Source organism: Aegilops tauschii, chromosome 4, assembly GCF_002575655.3.
Source record: "Aegilops tauschii subsp. strangulata cultivar AL8/78 chromosome 4, Aet v6.0, whole genome shotgun sequence".
NCBI lineage: Eukaryota > Viridiplantae > Streptophyta > Magnoliopsida > Poales > Poaceae > Aegilops > Aegilops tauschii.
This window is the reverse complement of record NC_053038.3, coordinates 425,716,493-425,742,975: the sequence shown is the minus strand read 5'-3', so window position 1 is coordinate 425,742,975 and position 26,483 is coordinate 425,716,493. Positions and strand designations below refer to the sequence as shown.

At 46.2% G+C, this 26,483-nt stretch overlaps 1 long non-coding RNA gene across 9 annotated transcripts; it reads left to right on the top strand.

The window, feature by feature from the left end:
* Positions 1-324: 324 nt before the first annotated feature.
* Positions 325-22,119, top strand: LOC109731642 (uncharacterized). 9 transcript variants are annotated; one of them, XR_012182337.1, is made up of 10 exons: positions 325-671; positions 805-1,652; positions 1,804-1,868; positions 3,655-4,456; positions 17,659-17,748; positions 18,127-18,293; positions 18,465-18,828; positions 19,568-19,825; positions 21,072-21,259; positions 21,348-21,399. It is a non-coding gene; the product is annotated as an uncharacterized lncRNA (long non-coding RNA). The 9 variants fall into 9 exon arrangements; XR_012182336.1 differs by having other exon boundaries at positions 21,093-21,399; XR_012182334.1 differs by having other exon boundaries at positions 21,072-21,399.
* Positions 22,120-26,483: the final 4,364 nt, after the last annotated feature.

Genomic DNA, 26,483 nt, shown 5'->3' with positions numbered 1-26,483 from the left:
GCCATCCTTGCGCACGGGCCAGCCTAGCAGCGACAGGGCGTGTGCGTGCCTTTGTCGGGGTGAAAGCATTGGCGATCGATCGTGGGTTGCCAGTGTCGTGGGTTGGCATGGGCTTTTTTTACCGTCCTCGTTTGCACCCAGCGGCGACGCCTCCACTTCAGCCGCGGTGGACCCATCTGTCGGTCTCGTGAGTGCGCGGCTAGCGAGTGAGCGGGCGGCCTGGGCGAGCGGGCATGATAGAAAAGAAAAGGGGAAGCGGCAGCGAGAGAAAAGAGAAGAGGCAGCCAGACCTATCCCGCGCCCCCGCAGCCGCCTCCTCTCCTGCCGCCGCCTCGGCCTCGTCCGCCTCCTCTCCTGCCGCCGCCGTCGCCTCGACCTCGGCCGGCCCGTGCTCTGCCGATGCCCGTCGGCCTCGATCCGACCTCGGCAGGAGGGGAGCAGCAGCCTCGCCCCGTGCTCCGTCGGTGCCCGTCGGCCTCGACCCGTCGTCGGCAAGAGAGTGCTTGGGGGAGGAGAGGAAGGCGGCGCTCTAGGCAGGGGTGTTGGGTAGAGAGATATGGCGGCAGCAGCAGGAGCAGCTCGTCTCTCCTCTTCGTCTCATCTCATGGATGACGGCGTCGGCTCCAGAAGCTCTAGGAGTGGAAGACGTCTTCCTCCAGAATTTGGTCGAGGTGCTCCTCTCTCTTTGCTTCTTCTCTTTTCTCTATACTTTGTTTGGGCAGTATTTGCCCTGTCATGTTTTTATGATGTGTTCATGGGCTAATTTGTTCTTATGGTGGTTCCACCTTTATTTCTATCTGGCAGGATTTTGTTGCAACGACACTATGCTGACTTTTTGTGGTTTTGGAATTTGTTAATGAAATTCTGGTTAAGCGCTTTGACTTGGCCAGTGATCTTGTCTCAAATTACAGTTTTGGAATTTGTCAATGAAATTCTACAATCAGGTAAACCTTTTGTTTGGTCTATTCGTCGATAGAATATTCTAGACACTTGACTAGATGTTGTATACCAAGCAGTTCATCAATTCTCTTGCTGGCCTGTAGTGTTCGCCATCATGTAATTTTAGGAACAAAATTAAGAGAAAACTTACTGCATTTTATGTGTGAGCCATTGAGGATTTCTGATAGTCTTTACATTATAATGTTTTTGGTGCAGACCATCGATTTTACTAAGTCTTCGTCTGTTACTTTTTGCAAATTTCAGCATGAATATGCATTCGAACTTGTTCTCAGTTATGCATATATTCATTTTCTTAGATGTGCAGTATGCAATCATGTTCTTTTCTTGCGATGCTTTTGGCCTGTTAATCTTTCATTTGAAGGAGAATCACCAAGCGGAATTGAGACTATTATCAAAAATCCTCATTTTGTAGAAGGGTTAAGCAATTGGTCCGGACAAAATGTAATATCTGCAGGCATGAGTTAACTGCATATGGGAATGTAAATCACATAAATGGCAGCTACGTTGCATCAGTAACAGGACAGGTTCACAGTTGGAATGGCATACAACAAGATATCACAGGCAGTGTAAAGAAAAGTTTCTTACGAGATAAGTTCTCCTGTTTGCAGATTTGGCAGTGCTAATGATACTGAAGTTCATGCTACTTTGTGGGTATAAGAATATGGCTGTGAACAATATCTATGCATTTCAAAGTAAGTACGTTGATTTTAGTATTTAAACGCTTTCTTGGCAATGTTATTTTATATTCCATTACAATATGTTACAGTATCTTCTAGGGCCACAGATATCACTGGTTTACTAAATTATAGGGGTCACATATATCACGGGTTTACTAAATTTCAGGGTTGCAGATGCCACAAGGCTTGCCTAACAAAGGTTCACTGAAAAGGAATGGCTTGACAAAAAAGGTGGTTATTTCTTCCTTTAACTGTTTCAATCCTCTTTTTTTTCATTTTCATGCTTAAAGGAATGTTAATGCTTATGTTTTACTATTTATAAAATAAACATATACCAGCTGGCTTCTTAAGGGGGCTTGCTGTTGATTTTTTTGTTGGATTAGATGGCTGCCAGTATGCATAGCATCTTGAGTGTCTTGTTGATGTTCTGGATAAAGCAATTGACGAAATATGTGTAAACTATGTTCTGTTTAACAAAAAAATCCTTATCCACTTCACTCTTCTTACCTTATATGACATACAGGACTATCATTGGTCTAGGTTAAAGCAGTTGTTGTGATCAGGCAGAGAGAATTTGAGAGCATCAACAAAAATCCTTATCCGCTGCACTTTACAAATGTTTTTTCAGTGGCTGTTTGATATAGATGTTTCATTCGTTGCATCAGAACATATGATTCTGGGAGCAAATTATCTTCGCTGATCTGTTTTAGTGAGATGCCTGATTAGCTGCACAAGCATACATGGTTCTGTTAATAATTTGTTTGCCCTGATCATCTTGATATTCAGTTATGTTGGTATGGTCAGAAAACAAGCTTCAAAAGTAATTATGATGACCGTTTGCATGGTGGGTCTTGTAAGCAATATGCTTTGCGTATTCATGATTCAACCATTTGTTGGATGTTTTAGTTTACATGTTCGGGCTAGAGCAACTGACGCAAGGGACAGTCTTGCGCGCAGGCCAGCCTCGAAGCGACATGTTGTGTGCGTGCTTCTGTCCGGGTGAAAGCAGGGTCAAATCGATCATGCGTTGTCAGGTGCGTGGGTGGGTTCGCAGGCGGGTGGGTGGATTCTAGCCGTCTACTCGCACCATGCTCGCTTCCACCTAGCTGCGACTCTTCCTCGTCAAAGAGCCTTGGGCCCATTCGTCGGTCTCTTGGGTACATGCGCCTGGTGAGGTCCTTCGTTTACCCGCTTGTCTCTCTCCCTTTACCCTCGTCACCACCAATCCCTTTCGCCCTTGAGCCCTGCCTCCCCATCTAGTTCCCATTCGCCGCTCTCCTCGCTCCCATCCACGGCGAGCGGGGCGGCCGTGAGAGAATATCAGTGGGGGCGCGCGTAGAGCCTGAGAGCCGGCGGAAGCAGGGGCTGGGTGTTGGCGGCCGACGGGGGTCTGGCGGGCGTGGCGGCAGCTGGAAGGGCAGCAACGGCGCGTCGACCAGACCGGCAGCAACCCCGATGGAGGGGAAGGGACCGGCAGACGCATACAAGCGGGAGAGGCTTGGGGGCCTCGTGGATTGGGATGGCGTCGCCCGAGTTTCTTCGCTTGATCTGGAGAGGGCCATGGCAGTGCACGCGAGGGGCGGAGGCGAGCGACCCTATGGAGCCGCACACATCGATAGGTAATCTCCCCACCTTCCCTTCGCTTCTCCCCTCCTCCCCTTTGTTTCTCACTCCTCTCCGATCTCGGCTGCACATTTGCGTCCTCGCCATCTTTTTCTCCCAGTTTTTACTGGTTGATTCTTCGGTTCCTTGATGAGTGCATACCTGACTGTGCTAATTATGTCTCCTGCCCCTCCTTGTGTCCTTGCCGCGGCACATGGCCTCTGCCCCTTTCTCTATAACAATAACTAATATTTCTAATATTTTTGTGTGATGATCCTTGTGTGAGATGGATTCTTTCTAATATTTCTATCTGATGAAAGTTGTAATCAATTGCATATTTTCTTGGCACTTTATTATGTGATATCTGTTTTGGGCATTACCTTTCTAATATGTGCTAACTTTCTGCTGATTGAAGGGAGAAGCTCGAGCTGCAGTGGGTCCATGGTGCCATCGCCGTCATAGCAGGAGAAGCGTGGGCCGCAGAGACGTCCGGATCTGTCCAGCCCTCACGCCGCCGTCCGACCACCCTAGACGTTTGTTCCTGCGTCCTCGCCTCCATCCTCTGAATTTTTGTGCCCGTGTCCTCCCCTCCGTTTGGCTCTTGTTGAAGTGCCACCGATTTCTTCTGCTACCTAAGAAGTACTAATGCTCATATTTTTACAATTTGGTTTCCATAGCTTTTAGTCATGGGATCTTGAGGAAAGCAGTTAATACATTATGATTGTGTCGACTATACTGAATCTACAAAGCCTTTTTGTGTGCAGAGAAATTCACACTCTGCATTAGTTGCAAAAGATGCTGATTTTGATCTTAATAATTATAGTTGATGTTCAAGCAGTAGCGAGTTTGGCAACCTCACGGTCATCTAATTCAGAATTCACGTCCTACCCTCAAAGCTTAGCTTAATATTATTCATTTTCTGGTTTAAACTATTTCTTGAAGCCTTCTTTCAGCTCGCACTTGTATGCTAATTAAACTTATTTCTGGGTGTAAGAAGAGTTCAGAGCAAAGCAGGCCAACATCTTTGCTGCAACATCTTTGTTGCACTGGACCGGCTCTACATCCGTGGTGGCGGGCACGGCCTCCGCTGCCGGGTGCACGATGAGGCGCTCGAGGGGTAGGGCCGCTTGCGGCGCAGGTGCCCGTCGTGTGTCCCAGCGGGGCACCCGAGGCAGCTGCAACTGGCCGGCGAGTTTGGCTGATTTCAACATGTCAAGGTGGGCTTCATGTTGGGGAACGTAGTAATTTCAAAAAAAATCCTACGCACACGCAAGATCATGGTGATGCGTAGCAACAAGAGGGAAGAGTGTTGTCCATGTACCCTCGTAGACCGAAAGCGGAAGCGTAAGCACAACGCGGTTGATGTAGTCGTACGTCTTCACGATCCGACCGATCAAGTACCGAACGCACGGCACCTCCGAGTTCAGCACACGTTCAGCCCGATGACGTCCCTCGAACTCCGATCCAGCCGAGTGTTGAGGGAGAGTTTCGTCAGCACGACGGCGTAGTGACGATGATGATGTTCTACCGACGCAGGGCTTCGCCTAAGCACCGCTACAGTATTATCGAGGTGGACTATGGTGGAGGGGGACCGCACACGGCTAAAAGATCAAACAATCAATTGTTGTTGTCTCTAGGGTGCCCCCTGCCCCCGTATATAAAGGAGCAAGGGGGAGATGTGTGGCCGGCCAGGAGGGGCGTGCCAGGAGGAGTCCTACTCCCACCGGGAGTAGGACTCCCTCCCTTTTCCTTGTTGGACTAGGAGTGGAGGGGGAAAGAGGAGGGAGAGAGGAAGGAAAGGGGGGCGCCGCCCCCTTCTCCTTGTCCTATTCGGACTAGGGGGGAGGGGCGCGCGGCCCTGCCCTAGCCGCCTCTCCTCTCTTCCACTAAGGCCCACTATGGCCCATTAAGCCCCCGGGGGGTTCCGTTAACCTCCCGGTACTCTGGTAAAATTCCGATTTCACCCGGAACACTTCCGATATCCAAACATAGGCTTCCAATATACCAATCTTCATGTCTCGACCATTTAGAGACTCCTCGTCATGTCCGTGATCACATCCGGGACTCCGAACAACCTTCGGTACATCAAAACATATAAACTCATAATATAACTGTCATCGAAACTTTAAGCGTGCGGACCCTACGGGTTCGAGAACTATGTAGACATGACCGAGACACGTCTCTGGTCAATAACCAATAGCGGAACCTGGATGCTCATATTGGCTCCCACATATTCTACGAAGATCTTTATCGGTCAGACCGCATAACAACATACGTTGTTCCCTTTGTCATCGGTATGTTACTTGCCCGAGATTCGATCGTCGGTATCTCAATACCTAGTTCAATCTCGTTACCGGCAAGTCTCTTTACTCATTCCGTAATACATCATCCCGCAACAAACTCATTAGTTGCAACGCTTGCAAGGCTTAAGTGATGTGCATTACCGAGAGGGCCCAGAGATACCTCTCCGACAATCGGAGTGACAAATCCTAATCTCGAAATACGGCAACCCAACAAGTACCTTCGGAGACACCTGTAGAGCACCTTTATAATCACCCAGTTACGTTGTGACGTTTGGTAGCACACAAAGTGTTCCTCCGGTAAACGGGAGTTGCATAATCTCATAGTCATAGGAACATGTATAACTCATGAAGAAAGCGATAGCAACATACTAAACGATCGAGTGCTAAGCTAACGGAATGGGTCAAGTCAATCACATCATTCTCCTAATGACGTGATCCCGTTAATCAAATGACAACTCATCTCTATGGCTAGGAAACATAACCATCTTTGATCAACGAGCTAGTCAAGTAGAGGCATACTAGTGACACTCTGTTTGTCTATGTATTCACACATGTATTATGTTTTCGGTTAATACAATTCTAGCATGAATAATAAACATTTATCATCATATAAGGAAATAAATAATAACTTTATTATTGCCTCTAGGGCATATTTCCTTCAGTCTCCCACTTGCACTAGAGTCAATAATCTAGATTACACAGTAATGATTCTAACACCCATGGAGCCTTGGTGCTGATCATGTTTTGCTCGTGGAAGAGGCTTAGTCAACGAGTCTGCAACATTCAGATCCGTATGTATCTTGCAAATTTCTATGTCTCCCACCTAGACTAAATCCCGGATGGAATTGAAGCGTCTCTTGATGTGCTTGGTTCTCTTGTGAAATCTGGATTCCTTCGCCAAGGCAATTGCACCAGTATTGTCACAAAAGATTTTCATTGGACCCGATGCCTAGGTATGACACCTAGATCGGATATGAACTCCTTCATCCTGACTCGTTCATTTGCTGCTTCCGAAGCAGCTATGTATTCCGCTTCACACGTAGATCCCGCCACGACGCTTTGTTTAGAACTGCACCAACTGACAGCTCCACCGTTCAATGTAAACACGTATCCGGTTTGCGATTTAGAATCGTCCGGATCAGTGTCAAAGCTTGGATCAACGTAACCATTTAAGATGAGCTCTTTGTCACCTCCATAAACGAGAAACATATCCTTAGTCCTTTTCAGGTATTTCAGGATGTTCTTGACCGCTGTCCGGTGATCCGCTCCTGGATTACTTTGGTACCTCCCTGCTAGACTTATAGCAATGCACACATCAGGTCTGGTACACAGCATTGCATACATGATAGAGCCTATTGCTGAAGCATAGGGAACATCTTTCATCTTCTCTCTATCTTCTGAAGTGGTCGGGCATTGAGTCTTACTCAACTTCACACCTTGTAACACAGGCAAGAACCCTTTCTTTGCTTGATCCATTTTGAACTTCTTCAAAACTTTGTCAAGGTATGTGCTTTGTGAAAGTCCAATTAAGCGTCTTGATCTATCTCTATAGATCTTGATGCCCAATATATACACAGCTTCACCAAGGTCTTTCATTGAAAAACTCTTATTCAAGTATCCCTTTATGCTATCCAGAAATTCTATATCATTTCCAATCAGCAATATGTCAGCCACATATAATATCAGAAATGCTACAGAGCTCCCACTCACTTTCTTGTAAATACAGGCTTCTCCAAAAGTCTGTACAAAACCAAATGCTTTGATCACACTATCAAAGCGTTTATTCCAACTCCGAGAGGCTTGCACCAGTCCATAAATGGATCGCTGGAGCTTGCACACTTTGTTAGCTCCCTTTGGATCGACAGAATCTTCCGGTTGCATCATATACAACTCTTCTTCCAGAAATCCATTCAGGAATGCAGTTTTGACATCCATTTGCCAAATTTCATAATCATAAAATGCGGCAATTGCTAACATGATTCGGACAGACTTAAGCATCGCTACGGGTGAGAAGGTCTCATCGTAGTCAATCCCTTGAACTTGTCGAAAACCTTTTGCAACAAGTCGAGCTTTATAGACAGTAATATTACCGTCAGCGTCAGTCTTCTTCTTGAAGATCCATTTATTCTCAATTGCTTGCCGATCATCAGGCAAGTCAACCAAAGTCCACACTTTGTTCTCATACATGGATCCCATCTCATATTTCATGGCTTCAAGCCATTTTGCGGAATCTGGGCTCACCATCGCTTCTTCATAGTTCGTAGGTTCGTCATGGTCTAGTAACATAACCTCCAGAACAGGATTACCGTACCACTCTGGTGCGGATCTTACTCTGGTTGACCTACGAGGTTCAGTAATAACTTGATCTGAAGTTCCATGATCATCATCATTAACTTCCTCACTAATTGGTATAGGCGTCGCAGAAACTGGTTTTAGCGATGAACTACTTTCCAATAAGGGAGCAGGTACAATTACCTCATCAAGTTCTACTTTCCTCCCACTCACTTCTTTCGAGAGAAACTCCTTCTCCAGAAAAATTCCGAATTTAGCAACAAAAGTCTTGCCTTCGGATCTGTGATAGAAGGTGTACCCAACAGTCTCCTTTGGGTATCCTATGAAGACACATTTCTCCGATTTGGGTTCGAGCTTATCAGGTTGAACCTTTTTCACATAAGCATCGCAGCCCCAAACTTTAAGAAACGACAACTTTGGTTTCTTGCCAAACAACAGTTCATAAGGCGTCGTCTCAATGGATTTTGATGGTGCCCTATTTAACGTGAATGCGGCCGTCTCTAAAGCATAACCCCAAAATGATAGCGGTAAATCAGTAAGAGACATCATAGATCGCACCATATCTAGTAAAGTACGATTAGGACGTTCGGACACACCATTACGCTGTGGTGTTCCGGGTGGCGTTAGTTGCGAAACTATTCCGCATTGTTTCAAATGAAGACCAAACTCATAACTCAAATATTCTCCTCCACGATCAGATCGTAGAAACTTTATTTTCTTGTTACGATGATTTTCAACTTCACTCTGAAATTCTTTGAACTTTTCAAATGTTTCAGACTTATGTTTCATTAAGTAGATATACCCATATCTTCTTAAATCATCTGTGAAGGTGAGAAAATAACGATATCCGCCACGAGCCTCAACATTCATCGGACCACATACATCTGTATGTATGATTTCCAACAAATCTGTTGCTCTCTCCATAGTTCCGGAGAACGGCGTTTCACTACTAGGAAAAGGCCTGCTAGTGGCGCACCAGTTTTGCCTACTAATGGCGCACTACTGGTGCGCCACTAGCCCCACACCATTAGAATTAAATACTAATGGCGCACCCCTGGTGCCCCATTAGTATCTGGTATACTAATGGCGCACCAAGTGCGTCATTAGTATAGCCCACCGTGCGCCATTAGTATGCCTCCCAGGGGCCATATTTACCCATGTGCCTTGGCATACTAATGGCGCACTGGGGGGTGATGCGCCATTAGTGTCCTTTCTGTAGTGCGCCATTAGTGTGCTGAGTGGTGCGCCATTAGTATGAATATTAGGGATTTTTTTTCTTTTCTGATTTTTGCACAGGTTACAAAACATATTACTGCACATAATATAAAGAGCGCAACATATGAACAACAGATTTATCGAATACAATGGAAGATTAGTCTCCGAATACAATTCATCACATTAGTCTCCGAATTTCAAATACCGAACAAAGTTATAACATTACAAGTCTCCAAACCGCGAGTAGCGAGTTTGTCTTCATATTACAAGTCGATATCGATCATCTAAACTACCATCACATAGAAGAGAGCTGCGGTCATCACGATTAGCATCATCGCGATGAAACTGGTCTTCATCCGGTTCCTCCTCTGCTCCCTCCTCTCTCCCGCTAGATAGCGCGCGTATCTAACTTCCGCCTCCGCCCTAGTGGTGTACCCTTTGTAACTGTTACCGCTGGAACGGTGAACCTGTCTCCGACACTCCTCCCAGTCGTCGTAGACTCCGGGAACCTTACCCTTGTACACGACATACGACGGCATCTCTATATATGCACTAGCCAAACAAAACGTTAGTAGCAATTCACAGACAATACATAAGCAATATATAAGTATGCAACAAAAGGATCGGAAGAGAAAAGCAACACATTAATAGCACGATTCATGGTCCTACTAATAAATAGCATCGATTACATATAAGTTGAACGACTGTCCAAACCAAAGAGACATACAAGTTCATTAAATTTTAATATTACAACATGAGCCAATCGACATTTCAGAGCTACATAGCATCACTACTTTCGACTCGACTCAGGGACCGGAGCGTGGATGAAGCCGCTGTCTTTCGTGATGGTCATGAAATCGCGGGCGTTGTCAGCCTGCATTTGTAGCGTTGTTTCTATCTCACTATTGGACGGTTGATGTCTGAGATAGAACTGCCCCGAGGTACGAAGGACATCTTGATGGATAATTTCCGCAAACTCCGACTAGATGCGAAAGAATTCTTGTCTGATGTCCGCGTCCTGGATTGCCGACAAGCGTGCGGCCCAATCTTTGAGATTATTTGGTAGCAGAAGGTGATTATGGTCCTGTACGATCGCCCGCATGTGATGGAGGGCGTAGTAGGCATCCTTCTGACCGCCAGGCGGCTGCTTGACGCAGGAGAACATCGTATTGTGGCTGAAGATGTGCTTGCCGTACTTACGAACTGGCCTGCTGAAGGTGCCTCCAGATTTGGCGTAGCCGGGGAGAACATCATCAAGAACTTTCTTGATATTTGTGTAGTCTATCTTCGACTGACGGTCCGGGTCGAAATACGTGGCCATGAAATATTTCGGGCTTAAGAGGATGAGTGTGCAATGTGTGTCACTGCACAAAACACGGAATGTTAGAAAAAAAAGAACGATCGAAATCTAAGAAATCATATGTTACGGGGCGGTGAGGGGATGACTTACTCGGGAAAGTAAGGCACGAGGAAGTTATCCTTATCTAGGTTTGCCAGAATTACGCCTTCGAGGTATGAACTCGCGACTTGCTGGTCCCCAGCGCTGCCCAAGATCTTGGCACACATGTAGAAGGGGACGACTATCATGATGTCCGGGGTCTTGTCTCTAATGATCCGCATCTCCATACTCAGCGAAAATAGCCGAACGAAGGTGTAGTGCAGCGGATGAAGGTTAAACATAGCGAAGATGTCATCAAACCGCAGGACGATCGTACCCCCGATGGCGCTATCCACAAAGCCCTTGCCCTCTGGCACCTTGGCCACGAAAACCGGGTATGCCACATCATTCTCCGAGAGACGCCGCTTCTCCAAAGAAAGAACACTGTCATGCAGACTCCGCATAGCACCGGTTGCAGCATTGAGCAGATTAGTCGGTAGCATCGGCCTACCCGCCACATGCACCCTCCTCGAGATATCCTTAGGTGAAGGTGGCCCGTCCTGAGCACGGATCGTACTCGGTGCCGGCTGGCTCGCACCGCCCTTGTTATTCTTTCGTTTTCGTCCCTTCTTCCTCATCTCCTGTAATGGGATCGAGTTCTGCTCAGAGACCGCCTTCTTGAGTGTGTTGGGGCTGATAATATTCCGCACCTCGGCTATCTGAAGCTCGGTGAAGGCGGCAGCTGGAGGCGTCTCCTGAGAACTGAACGCCAGATGACGCCTGTTGCAATTGGGTTTCTCCGCGGTACCAGCTCGATCGCGGTCGTCTTTTTCAGGGTTGGGTTCTTGAGAAGGAGGCCCGAAGAATTCGTCACCGTACCCATGTTCGGCAAAGTACTTATCGACGTTGGTAAATGTACCGTCGTCGTTGTCGTCGTCGTCCGGATCCTGTGCCATATGCATGTCCGGATCCTGTGCCATAGGGATGTCCGGCATGTCCGGTAGCGTTGCGGCGGTCTTGCCATGGCTTGGCGCCGGCACGACTGGCGGTGTTGTCTGTGGGGTGGTGTCCCTTGCCCCCAAACGAATCTGGCTCTTCGGCCAAAGCAGGGGCCAGCTTACGCAGGCGCTGAGGGTCATCACATCATCTTCGTCGGCCCCAGCGGGTCGAATCGGAGGTAACAACTCGTCGCAGCCTGGCAGCACCCGAACCAGTTCAACCCTATACACGGTGGGTGGCATCGGATTACCGTGGAACACGGGGTTGCCCAGTTGAACGATTCTGCCCTTGGCGACATCGATCAACTCGCCGCCCACGAAGTGCAGGAGAGTGCATGGAACGTCAGCGGCGCCCTGCGAAAACATGTAGGGCGTCAGGGATGCCCAGTCAAAGGCAAGGAGATGAAGTCATCGGCCGAGAGGCTTAGTTACCGTGATGGCGTCGAGCTCGGCTAATGTCGAGGCACCGCCAACGGCGGGCGTGCAACTGACGGAGGGGCCGCTTGCTGGCGAGGTGCCGACCGGCGTACACCCGGGTGCATTAAGCTCCAATGCCCATGCCGGCGCCGGAGACACCAATACCGCCTCCGCCGGAGACACCAATACCGCCTCCGCCGGAGACACCAATGGCCCCGCCTGCGCGTTGTGCGAGTTGCTGGCCGTGAAGCTGGGAACCGGGGGCGGCCCCTGTTTGCCGCCCGCAATCCACGCCTGCAGCCCCTCAATCAAGCTAGGCACAATGGCGGTGAGCGTCGTTCCCAGTTGTTGTTGCACTTGCTCTTGGACAATCTCCGGAATCCGCGCCACTTGTGCCTTGAGTTCTTGAACCTCGCGCGACTGGCTTTCCGAGCTAGTCTTTTTCTCCTTTCGCCCACCAGCGTTATAGTATGACGACCATTTTGTGGACAAGCCTTTGCCGGCCACACGACCAGCTGACGACGGCTTACTGAGCTTATCCTTGTTTTTCATTATGTTCAACGCCCTATTTAGAGTGCTGTCCCAAGCCGAGGAGCTCTGAGACGACCCCGCGCTACTGCTTTCAGTCTCCTGCGGAAGGAATGTGAACCATTTAGAATTTTGGCTTCATTAACTAGAATGCAACCATATATGTAGCTAATTACGCGGGGGTGTATTCCTTACCAGAACTTTCTCAAGCGCCTTGGTCTTCGGATCCGTGGTAAGCTCCTTTGTTACCGGGTCCTCCTTGTACCGGGCCCTGACATAGTTCCTGGTCTGCTTCTCACGGTATTTCTCGAAGCGGGGCGGTAGGCCTTGCTCGGCACGCTCCGCGTCCTCCTTGTCCCATATAGGTTCCGCCACTCTGTAACCGTCGGGACCGAGTTTGTGGACCCCTAAGTTCAAGTCCTGCATCTCTTTCCCCCACTGACTTGATTCCTCGGATGCGCCGCTCTCGCACTTGATCTTGAACTCCTTGTAGTCATCTTCGCTGATCGAAGGATTTTTCGCCTTGATCTTCTCATAACTATCACCTTTGTTAATCATTCTCTTCACCGCGCTTCTCCAAGTAGACAGGGTCGTGCTCATCTTCGTGAGGGCGGCACTGTTCACTTTATTCCTTGAGAGGCGTGTGTTTGCAAACTCAGCGAGGAACTTGTATCGTTCGTGCAGCTTCGTGAAGAGGAGGTTGCGCAAATTCCCTTGGTCCTTATGCCTTAGGTTCTCGGTGTTGATCGAGACGGTGCTCCGGAGAATGCACCCGAGCTGAACCGAGTACCCCCTGACTAATTCTTTGGGCGCCGTTGGATCCCCGTCGCAGTTCACTTCAGTAAATTCCTCCTTGACGGTGCCGGGCACGTTCGGGCGCCGGTCCTTCCGTTGCCTCTTCGGTTGGCTGCCATCTGTGCGTGCGCTGCCATCATCAGTGGTGGCATCCTCGGCGGCACCATCAGTGGTGTCATCCCCGACGCCACTAGGGGTTGTGTAGTCAGGATCGGTGTCTTCCGCGGCGTCCTCATAGCGGTGAGGTTCTTCCTCCATCTCCTGGGACAGCTCCCAGAATGCCTTGCCGCCCGAACCGCCGGCCTCATCGTTGTGGGCCATGTTTCGCTCTAAATAGGAAAAAAGTTTGGTCAAAAAGTTGGTTATTGTCAAGGAACAAGATCATGGTCTCATCATTTAGGGTTTGTCGACACCGAGGCATCCTAAAAGCTAAGCTTTTATCATTTAGGGTTTGTCGATGCCGAGGCACCCTAAAAGCCTAAGCTTTCATCATTTAGGTTTTTATCGACACCGAGGCACCCTAAAAGCCAAGGTTTTATAATTTAGGGTTTGTCGACTCTAAGTTGGGCCTAATCACTTGGCTCTATTGCCACCTATGGTTTAATGCAGCAAGAATAAAGGGGCAGTTGATCTTACTTAATTAAGTACTAAGATACCCCGGCCCATGCATTAGTCGCAAGTACCCCATATGTCCTATTTTTAGCAAAGTCATGCTAAAATTCACGGAAAATTTCAGCATGACCTTTGCTGAAAATAGGACATATGGAGTACCCGAATTTGCCGGAACGGAAGTTAATCGACATTCCGGCAAACTCAAGGGCCTCTCGGGGTACCTGCAAAATCACCTCTTCCTTTCTTTCTTCAGTTTGAAATAGTAGTGGCCATGGTGATGGACACATAGGGCCAAATTGCCAGCCAGATTTGCCTTAAAGATATTGCTGGACACAGAGGGCCAAATAGTAGTGGCCATGGTGATGAACAGTACAGGTACACCAAAAGCAGTGTTTTTGTCCCGACCAGTACAGGTTGTACTACTAGAAAACAGAAGAAATTTACAGCTATCCTAATAAAAACTTACAACCTGCAAGGAAACTAGAGATGCACACAAGTAATGGCTTAGTAAGGTGGATGCTTCATGAGGGGCACCGTTTTATAAGATCTCAACCACAGGGGAATTCTTTTTTAAAAGAAGGGTACAGTATCATGCTTATTAATTGATAGTCATGGTAAGTGAACTACTCGAATGTTACATTTCAAGATATTCTTCAGTGCTATCCATCATGTGACAGAACAGTATGTAAGATTACTGAAAGTTCAGTGTGATAAGCCCACACAAATGCTGGGTAACCAACTTACAGTTGACATGGTCAAATTTCAGTTAAGATTTAGTTAAGATACATATAGTAAAATCAAAACAAAAATGGACAGTAAACTGATAATGACAGTAAACTGTAATTTGTTACACAGATTTTCCTACTGAAAATATAACTGAATGGACAGAAAAAGGGTGAAAAGATAACTGAATGCTAGGCTAAAATGGACAGTAAACTGTAATTTGTTAACAGTTTACTGTGATTATCAGGTGTCATAATCTACTGAGTAGTCATGTCCCAGTCATGCATCCATGCATCCAGTGGCAACATCTTGCATACATGATCAGGAGTACATCAAAATCTATTGAGTAGTTCTTGTGCTCATCCAGTAGAAACATCTTTCATACATGATCAGTAGTCATGTACCAAATTTTTATTTAAACTGAATTTGCAAATCACCAAGAGCTCTACTAGTTTCAGACTAGATTTACACTAAATACACTAGAGTATTTGACCAGTAGTCATGTGAACTCTTTGAATTTGTAAACACTTCCAGACTTGAGCATTGAGAGTTCACAATTGCAAAAAATGTCCCTTGTTCCTGAACTTGTATTGTACTCCCCAATATTTCAATCTGATATTCTACAGTTTTATAAAAAAACACAGTCCATGGGAAGGCTACAATCATTTGATCAAACACAGAATGTTTATGCAGAATGTTTATGCAGTACAGAGAAGTGTTGAAAATTCAGTTACCACTGTTGCCTTGTTGATCTGCTGTACTTCTTTGATCTATTGTTGCTATTTCCCCTGCTGTTAATCAGCTTCTTCACTCTCTAGTTGCTGTAGTTCTTGATCTGCTGCGGAGGAACACAGGCAGGGCAGTGAGAGGAGCAACTCAGGCAGATGAACAAGGTACTAGATCCAACTCAGGCCACGGTCGAGGGGAGGGAGGGAGGGAATGGGGAGGAAGGGTGGAGAGGGAGGAAGGAGCAAGGAGGAGAGGTACCTGGGCGGGCGCGGCCGGTCGCCGGAGGGGTCGGGGTCGGGGTCGGGGTCGGCGGCGGCGGGATGGTTGCGGGTCGGCGGCGGTCGTCGTCCTGCACCCCGTGCGGTCGTCGGCGGTGGGATGGTTGCGGGCCGGTGGCGGGATGGTTGGGGGCCGCGGCGGCTTGCTGTCCGGTGGGCGGCGGAGGAGCTGCAGTGGTGGGGGCGCGGGGGCGGCGGCGCACATAGGGGCGGCGGCGTCGTGGGTCGGGGCTGCGGGGGGGAAGTGTGGCGAGGGAGGGACGAAGGGATCGGGCGAATTAGCTAGCTAGGGGGGAAGAGTACTAATGGCGCACCCCCTAGCGGTGCGCCATTAGTATGTTTTTTTTATAGCAATGGCGCACCCCCGAGCGGTGCGCCATTAGAAATCTTTTTTTAGATAGGAATGGCGCACCACCCAGTGGTGCGCCATAAGTAACCTTTTTTTTTGCACAGCAATGGCGCACCAGCCAGCGGTGCGCCATAAGTAATTTATTATTATTATTTTTTGTTGCATCTAATATTTTTTAGAAAATGAAAATGAATATGAAACAGTAATATTTTTTTTATAAAAACAGTAATATTTTTTAAAAAATATCATCAAATTTGTTATTTGAAAATATATATGAATATGAAAAAATATCATCAAATTTGTTATTTGAAAATATAATCAAATTTGTTTTTTTATTTTTAGTCGCATTCATTTGTGAATTGGTAAGACATTACTGGGGAGGGTGCGGGGGGTCGGCGGCGGCGGTGGAGCGGGGGAGGGTGCGGGGGGTGCTCGGCGGCGGTGGAGCGGGCCGGGGAGGGTGCGGGGGGTGCTCGACGGGGGTGGAGCGGGCCGGGGAGGGTGCGGGGGGTCGTCGTCGGCGGTGGAGCGGGGGAGGGTGCGGTGGGTCGTCGGCGGCGGTGGAGTGACGGAGGGTGCGGGGGGGATCGAGATCGAGATGGAGGGGGATAGCGATCGAGATGGAGGGGGATCGAGATCGAGTGTCCTCATGAATATTCAATATTTTTTCATATTGAATATGAAAAAATATCATAAATTTTGAAAAAATATTCATGAATTCAAAAAGCGCCCATGAAATTTAAAAATATCCATGAGTTCAAAAAGTGCCCATGAAATACAAGCGAGAAATGAAGGCTACAATTTAAATACAATCGATCTTAGCTAGCTATCTGTTCACAATCTTCTTGCCCTTATTTTTCGTAAATGGAGTTCTTTTCTTGAACGGACGTCCTTTAGGTAGGGTGGTCCTGCTTCTTCTTGTGGTGTATGCTGGTACTTCATCGTCGTCGTCATGTTCCATCTTCGGGTCGCCGTACTTGTCGAAGTCTTGCTCATTGGCGACTCCATCCATTCCGATGATCTTCCTTTTGCCTCTCCTCACGACAACACGACTGGGTTTTGACGGGTCGGTAATGAAGAAGCATTGGTCCACTTGGGAAGCCAGTACCCATGGCTCATTTTTCGCGGTGACGTTTGCGCCCGCGGTCTTGGATTTGGCTTCGGGTATAATCATGGTGGTGAAATACCGGTCTTCTTTTAGGACGCTCTTGGCCCATCTGACACGGAACATCGGGACCTTCTCTCCAGCGTAGCTCAGCTCCCAGATCTCCTCGATCCTTCCGTAGTATCTGTCCTTGTCGTTACCGGTGTAGGATTCCCCCCTAGCTATGTCCAGTGGAGCAGGGTGGAGCAGGGTACCAAGCAGACTCTCGCACACGTTCTTCGTGATATGCATGACATCAAGGCTGTGAGGCACACGGTGGATCTTCCAGTACGGCAAGTCCCAGAAAACAGACCTCATTTTCCATACCTTCAGCAGCGGCTCTTGCGCCTTTCGCTTCTTTCCCGGCTCTGGCGCCTTTTGCTTCTTTCCCGGCAGTGGGCAATCTTTCCAATTTTTTAACAGCTCGTCTATTTCCTCGCCGCTCCTCGTACGCGGGCGTCTTCGGGGTTTGGTTTCACCATCGAACAGATCCTTGCGTTTTCTCGATGGGTCATCGTCACGAAGCCACCTTCGATGTCCCATGAACACGGTTATAAGTTTGTCATCTTCAACGTTTGGTGCCCATATGGAGTTCAATAGAAGATTAACACTGGTAATTAGAGGTGACTTTGACCACCATTCTATGTTGCTGTTACAGAAGAAGACCATGGCTACCGGAGAACTATATGAACAAGGCTCGCCAGGTCCTGCATCATCAACTAACAGCCAACTCCAAACGATTACTCAGGTTAGCTCTCCTTCTGTAACTAACCCATTTTACAATTGCTCTCCTTTCCCAGGTAAAGATAGTATAATCAGCTTGGTTAACAAATAGCACATTCCATATGAAAATTACTGGAGTAGATAGTTTACACGATATACCTTGGTACTCTAGCTATTTTGTTTAGTTGGTAAATAAAGAGTAAGTTTGTCTCATCCAAAGTAGATAGATTGTGTACCTGTGATCCTATATAGGCATAGTAGCCAATTGTGTATAAACCAGGTGTGTTCGTATGTATAAGAGACATCCATATTTTCGTGAGTATAGTCCCTTTACCCTGCTTACTGTATCTACAATCATTAGTTATTTGAACCCACAGCTGAAGTTGTCTTATATTACTGAAAGTTGCAGAATATCCCAACAAAAGGCAGAATTCCTTGTAGGATAAATAAAACTGCATCTGATGCTGACAAGTCTAGGAATTCCAGAGGCCGAGTATCGTTGCAGGGTATATGCGAACAACAAAATCTATGCCACAACTCTTTTCAGTACATCTATGGTACCACTCAAAGGTAGACCTCTAATTATGAATTTCCTTCCATGCCGCCATCATCTTGTTGTGCACTAACAGTTTGTTTAAAATCCTATGTTATTCAGATAAAATTTGGTGGTTTAGATGAAATTTCATCGAAAGGTTTCCCCGTCATTAACATAGTGGTCCTAATTTGTTCTTATGTCTCTAGGTGTCCTCATTTCGGGATAGTAAGTCCGATGACAAGAGATTCTACATATTTTCTCCCACAAAGGCACTTAAGTTGAAGACATATTCAAAAGATGACCGTGTCTCTGTGGTCGAGGCCTTGGTCTTGGTCAGGAGTGTTTATTCGCTCAGGTCGCTTAGTGGAAGAATAACTTTGGTGCAGAGTGACATTTCTATTTTGACTGCAAGGAATAAAAATCGGATGCACCAGGAGGCTTTAAACGAGAGTCTTATATAGGATTGAGAATAGATTATGCTTTCGGAGTTTTCATGCTACTAAAAGCAACTGAAGCTACGCTATGAGGATCATCTAAGCTTGTTTGGATCCAGTAGATACCATTTTTGTGGTAAGAATGGCTGTGAATATTAATTACTGCTGCATATTCTTTGAGACCGTGCAAAATTCTAAGATAAAATGCTTATATGAAGTTCATAGGTAGCAGAAATTGCTTATGCCTGAAACTACAGGGTAGAACTACATCATATGCTCATTGGTCATTTTGCTTGGAGACATACTGAGTTCGTTAAGCCTACTAATTAGCTAGAACAAGTTCAGCCAAGAGGTAGATGTTTTTTGTTCTTTCTTGCTCTTTCTTTTGTTGATATTCAGTCCTAGCCTCACAAAACCGCGTTACACTTTCACTTATAATGAGCCAAGAGAGAGAATGTTCATTAGTTTTATTTGGATTTAGTGTACATAAATAATTAGCTAAGTTTGGTTATATTTAGCATTAGATGTTTCCCAGCAATGAAAAATGGTGGCCTGTTTTTTCCCTTGACAAGTTACATTAGCAATGTGTAAAAGTTTGTCAAAGCTGGCTGTGTAAACCTGCCTCCTAGGAGGATGCAAATTCCCTCTCTTTCCAATGCAATGAAACGCAAAAGCCATTTGCGTTTTCTCGAAAAAAAACTGAAGGCCAAGTTAGATTCCTCAATGTACATATTGTTTGCACTTTCTAAGTACTGAAGTATGTATATTTTAGATAAAGTAGCATTTGCCAGTAGAGATCATGGTTGGGTCAACATATATTTCCACTGAACATTGGCATATTTAGAGCTTTCTATATATTTTATATTTTCTTTCAGCGAGTTTTTCTGAAGATGTGTCAATGTTCAGCCTGGAGAATGTTCATGTAAAGGCCAGTACACAAGCATGTCTACTTTACCATATGGATGGTGGATTTACAGGACAAATTTATGCACCAGCTTTGAATTCCATGACGTTGCACGGACTATGTGGAACCCACTGATTCATAGTGATGTATTTTCTTCGAGAAAGAGAGGACTGTGCAATCAGAAGTACAATATGTGATCATCAAGTGTAAGAGATGGCAAGAATATGTGGTATGTATTTCAGTCTGCGTACTAACGAAGTGTATTGACTGTTCATGCTGCTATAATAAGCTCAATGATTTACTATGGAAACAGAAAAACACTTAAGAAGCATCCTAATTTTTATGTACTGAGGTTTTAGAGGCTGTTATTGACATTGATTTCCTTTATGCTAGAGATGCTGGTAAGAAATCTACATTAGAACATACTTTGGTTTAATTCTTGGTTAGCACTTATCTGTTCTTTGCATTCAAAGAACTCATTTATTTCTTAAAGAAAAGATAAGAAATATTGCAATCTTAATTGGCACAGTTTGGCCCTTTCATCACTTGGTATATAGTATTTCTTAGATACACCAACAAGGAATTTTGGTTAGCACAAGAAATTGATACAGTACAATGGATTAACTATTGCGGTAGATTTATTGATTTTTGTCGGGCTGTGGTATCTATCTGTAGCATCTGGAAGATGCCAAAAATACAATAAGCCTTTTTCACAAGGTTTTTTGGTGTTGCTCAATGCTCATTACCTCTGGTATTATTTTCTCTTTTAGTCCTTTACTACTATTATCTCGTGCTTCTAAATATTATGAAAAACGTGTGAGTGAATCAAAGACTGTATATATGAGAATGTATGTGAGTTTGTTGCATTTTAGAGAATAGCCACACCTCCCTTGTGTTTGCATAGAACAAGGATGACAAACTTTGGTTTAATTTGGTCAGCACGTAACTCATTTGTTTCATAAAAGAAGATAACAAATATTGCAATCTTAATTGGCGCAGTTTGGCCCTTTCATCTCTTGGTATGTAGTGTTTTTTATATACACCAACAATGAATTTTCTTAGATACACTAAATGATGAACAGGGCATATGTCAGGATGCATAGCATAATGTATATGTTAATTAGAAAATACTCTTTAGCATCTGAAACATCTAAAGGCCATCACTCAACTATGTATTATATACAATATACCCAGCTCAATGATTGGAGCAGTCCCAGCCACTAATTAGTACTCAACATTGAATCACTCATCTAAGTATCAACACGACTTGCCTATTAACATAGTAGTGCTAGGTCCTCGGTGTTCGTTCTTACTCTCTGTTTTCCGAGTCTTTGGTCTCTATTCACATTTTGTTTTCTATTTTCATATCACTCTGTATTCATTCGGTATCTTGGTTTCTCTTTGTTTAGTCTCCCGTACCTCTTTTTTTCATTTGTATGTCTAAGGTAAGAATGAGAGATTTGATAAACAAACAGGAAAGTGCTTACTTTGTTCAGTGGATGCATTCCGTCACTGTCCATCAACAAGTTCAACTCCGGCGATGGTTCACCGATGTGGGCCGATGCACCACGTCAGGAACGTCAATGGCCTGACAGGCCATTTTCCAACTGGGCCTGTTGTAAATGACGAGACCATGAGGATGCAGACAGTAATGTTGCTCCTGGTATAGTTATTTAGTGAAGTTATAAGCTTCTCCTTTTGGAGTTTACTTCTACGAGTGATCAGTCCCTGCATCTTGTTCTATTTTTCAGAAAATGAATATGTACTTTGCCGTGCCACTAATCTCAGCAAAATAGTAGATCATGATGCCCCTCGTGCTACGGTGGAATTGAATCACAAAAATTCTACATATTCATAAAACACCGAAGGAGGTTAGTTTTTACCTGAGCGGCAACGGCGACTGCCGTGGGCTTGGTGGAGCCTCCCTAGCCATGGAAAGTCACCAGCTTCAGGGAGTGCCAGGCTGCCAGAAGAGACGCCACCTTCGGCAGGGAGCGACAACAGCAACCGTGAGGATTTGGCTCGCTGATACGAGTAACAGCGGCGCCATCTGCAGATTCCGCAGCTCCGAGCTGTAGCGGGAGCTGCCAGGCTGCCCAGATGCAGATGGAGCAGCTGCGGTGCTGCGCCTTCGAGCTGCCAGGCCGCCGAGATGCAGTTGGAGCCGTAGTGCCTTCGAGCTGCAGCGTGATCCGCTCCCCCGTGAAGCTGCAGCGTGATCCACTGCGAAGATGGAGTCCAGCGTGAATCGTCTACACCAGGTGTTTTCTCCAGTACAGTGGGGAGAGGAAGAGGATGAACTGATCGATGGAATCAAGGCTAACAGTCCACCACATGGTTATCTCTGGCGTTATATGTGCAACCCGTGTGTATAGGTGTCAACCTGTGTATAGGTGTCCATACTCCAGAGTGTGTGGTTCTTTCTCACAATGTCATGGTTGTATTTTTATCTTTGGTGCTAATTTGTACTTTATGTAACTGGTATAATCTGTATTGTTTCATCAATATTCCCACTTATCTTAATATAAGAGCATCTACAACCACAAGTATCAAAATCCTTATCTAAAGGTTCGTGGACGTGTCCGGATGTGTCTGCAGACAGTGATTGATCAACACATAAAAATTGTTTCCACAATCGGATATACCATTTGCAAATCATCAAATTTTATACAATTACATGTAACATGAAACTATTCTAAAATTTCGCCGGTGACCGTCATTATTGTTCCAGCAGTGTCCATGTCCAACGGCTGGTTGTGCCCCTTGGAGTGGAAGTGCGGTCACCGACGAGGTAGAGTAGGACATGGGACACGCATCAGCTCATGGGACTTGAGGTGCTGATGTATCTCATGACCTACTCTTGTCAGAGCCTGGAGCCTGCATGTCGCCGGTGGAAATGAGCTTGACGATGGATCCGCCGTGGTCGAAGGCCGACACGTCCATTACGACGCGGTTGTGGCGTCAGGGGTCACCGATCACCCGCTGCAGCGTCGAAGAGTGCGACTCCGTCACGCCCATGTCTGTCGCGAGGGCTATCGTCGGCTCCCACACCCACTGCCTCGCATGGTGGGAACACAACGCCATATTTGCGTCTGACATGAAGCGGATGTGCACCTCCGCCTCGGTGCACTAATGAAGCGGTTGAGCATCCGCCACAGCGTTCGGACACCAGACGGATCACACCGCCTCCAGCGAGGCAGTGGCGACGCGCGTCACACCGGATCCGTGCGTCATTTGGGTGGACGCAATGGGTTCCTACTAGATGGAGTACGAGCGATGTTGGGCAGACTCCTCCCGAGATCGATGGAGCACAATGCGGACAACCATCTCTTCTCCTAGAGGCTGCGTGGGACGAGTTTCCAGTCAACGGATCAAGATGCGTAGGACTCGGATCCGCTGACTGCCATGCCGGAGATCGCCCGAAAGGAGTTTGGGGGCGGAGGGGAAGTAGAGAGGGTGGGGGTGGAATGGAGCGGAGTGGAATGCAGCTAGCGGTTCATCTAGAGTTCATGCAGGTTTGAATATATGTGGGATCGAGTGCGCCTCATTGGGCAGGATTGAAAGGCAAAAAATCCATCTAAAGGCAGGAAAGTACATTCTCCGTGTTAAGGGCTACATTACTCCTCTCATTCCAACAACTCTCACGACAACTGCTAAAAGATATAGCTTTATACAATTTAACATAGGTGAGCCTTGCATCCACTACTTAGATGAGTTTAGTCGCCACATTGTGCTACAACCATAATGTTCGTAGAGTGTGAAAGATCATCCACAGCACCACCACGCCTGATTGCTACTATGTGTGCCACATGACAGAAACATTTGCAACAGACGGCAAAAGAATGGTAATCCTTTGCAATTGCTCTGTCCAATTTCATACAATAGCATGGTATAAAATGATATAGTAACTAACCTTTACTGTTATTTTCAGTACTTTAGCGTTCCCTTTTCTACGGGTTCCCTTTTCCCACACATGGATGCTGACCGTGGTGAACTCCCAATCCCTACTGGAGATGGAACTACCGCTGTCACAACCCGCTTTATCAAGGGTGTTGACAAAAAGGGCCACCATCACTAAAGGCTGGAGCAACTTCTTCCGTCACGCAGACATGAACAAAGGGCAAGCATATGCTTTCGCCTTCAAATGCACTTCCAAGGGACTGCGTCTGATCATCTACTCAATATAAGCCAACTGCAAAAGCCCCTTGTTATATAACTTAATATTAGTATAAAGCCTATCAAGACTTTTGTGTTTAGCATCCTTTTGGATCTTATGTAATCCACTATGACCATCCTGTGCATTTAGCTATCGATTATTTGCTGCTTAGACTGCTGTTCGGTATGCTTTTGAAACAACCATGATAAAATAAATATATGCTTTCGTCTTCAACTACACGTCCAAAGGCCTCTGCATGATTGTCTATCCAATCTACACAGATCACAAGAATCCTTTCCTACATGACTTGGTGCATCATTTTCGATCTTACATAAAACAAACCATGACAATCCTATGCGTATGACTATCGCTTGCTTGCTACATATAGTATCATGAGCTATGCTTTTCGAACAACAATATGTTAATGCATACTCTTACAATACCTGGCTTACATTCGGCCTTTGCGCCATTGGCGCAACGGGTCATCTAGTGACGCGAAAGGAGCAAGGTGGAACTGATGTGGTTGTGTTATCGTATAAGCTAGGCGCTTTGGTGGAATTATCGAGCAAAGGGCGGAGTCAACTCTGGTGGCCTTGTGGGTTAACACGGCTAAGGAGGTGTCTCTCTTGGGCTCCTCCCCAGAGGCCAACACGGAGCTCAACTTTGAGTCTTCTTCCTAGGAAAACAATGGGTTCAATGCGGTAAGGATGATGAAAGTGTTTGGTACCGTAGCAGCATGGGGACTTTGGCAAGCCGCAAAGCACGACATTGTCTGCACCTTATTCCTTGCTCGAGCACCTATGCAGTTTGAAGAGGCCAGTACTACTTCTGGCACCGAGGGACGTGGTGGACGGTTGGATAAGTCCCGACTACCAAGCACATTGAATATAGGTTGCCGAAGGATTTTGGGGAATTGCCAAAAGATAACAGCACAAATAAAGTCACCCCGAGTAGGATGTGCAAGAGAAGATGGAGTCATATATGAAGATGTTCAAGAAGCCGCTTACGCCAACAGTGATGTACGTAATCTGTGCCTCAGTGGAGGTTACATTTGACCGCTTTCTTCAGAAGGTTAGGTACATGTGCAACTCCTGTTACAAGAGCACAAGAGTGATATTTAGGTTGCGGAGGTAGGCTTGGTAGATTACAATTTTATTTTTGTGGTCTTGGGCCTACACTCCCTCGTATCCAGCTCGAACGATGTGCCTTGATAGCCGGTAGTGTGTGCGTGTGATGTTTTTGCCAATTTTCCTTAGTTATCGAAGCCTTGTATGGTTTTTTTTGTATAATTTCCCTCATTAGCCGGACCAAATCTCTTCCTGTTTTATGTAATGTGGGAGCTCCCCCCTTTCGGTCAGGTTCTGTAAAAACAATTGGGAGTCTCGCCCACCCTGATGCATTTTAGCACACCACTAGTTAAATTCGAAAAGTATGCTTATGCGAACCAACCTATGGTTGGATGGTTATGATGACAGTGATATCCCCAGCACACCAGGGTTCAAATCCTAACTTGACACCGGTGCTCGTATTTTACTGGATTTATTTCAGGTCTTCCAGCGATGTACGATCAGTGGAATGAGATATTCTCGTTAACTATGAAGGCGTCTGTAGCGACTTCATCAATATCAAGATGATGTGTCGGCTCAATCTCTCGAAGGTGCTTATAGGGGTAGGATATGCGTATGTGCGTTCATAGGAATAAGAGTATATGCGTATATATGATCGTCCATGTTTATACTATGTTAAGAAAAAGTATGCTTGCAAGCAATCTCACTTGGCCACGCTTTTGATTTGAGATCCACCACAATCTAAATATGACCCCTCCAGCACATCCAAACAAACACTGGTTTTTGTTTCAGTTTTTCTTTTAGTATACAAGCTCTTAGAGCTAAGAGTTTTTTTTTAAGAATTTGCAAATTTTATTAATCAACAGAAATAAACATTAGGATACATATTGGATCATGCGATTGTCCTAGCCACATGTGACGATCCTGATCAAGACCTATTTTCATGAAATACTGAACCCAGCCAGCAGCTAGCCGAACCACAAATGTGCGGCTCAATCACAAGCTCTGTGTGGGGGATACAAGCTTAACTGTTGCGTCTATAATTTTTGTGCTCACAGTCCGAGCACCAAGCAGAGAGCCACAGAGACACAGACCCAACCCACCAGTAAATTTCCTTCGGCTGAATCCCAAATCTAGTTTATTGTGACTAGTGATAATTATTTTGTATTGTTAAAATCAAAACAAAAGTATTTTGAATTGATGGCCTGTATGCATGTTAATTAGAACCTACGTTTACACACCCTTGATAGGAAGAACACCACATCCCCTAAACAAAGTAGAACACATTTTCCTCAAAATAAGAGGAACAAACCATGGCATCTTCAATCTATACCAAGTCTTAGAAGGATTTTTTACGGGATAGATCACGATCCCCCCGTCGCAGACAACCCCTGTTGCAACGCGCCTGAGCGACGCGACCAAAGCGTCACCTATGACGCCCCATCTCCCGCACGGCTCGTTGCCATGCCGTCGTCCCTACATGACAGGAGCACCACCATCACACATGCATTTGCGGCCACCGCTCGTAGAAGATGATCGCCGCACAGTACTGCTCCACCAAGGAGACACCCCTTGAGGGAGCGGTGGCAAGATCCAAATAGAAGGGTGCGGTGTTCCCTAAACAGGGATTGAAAGGAGGGGAAGGATTTCACAGGTCAAGGGAG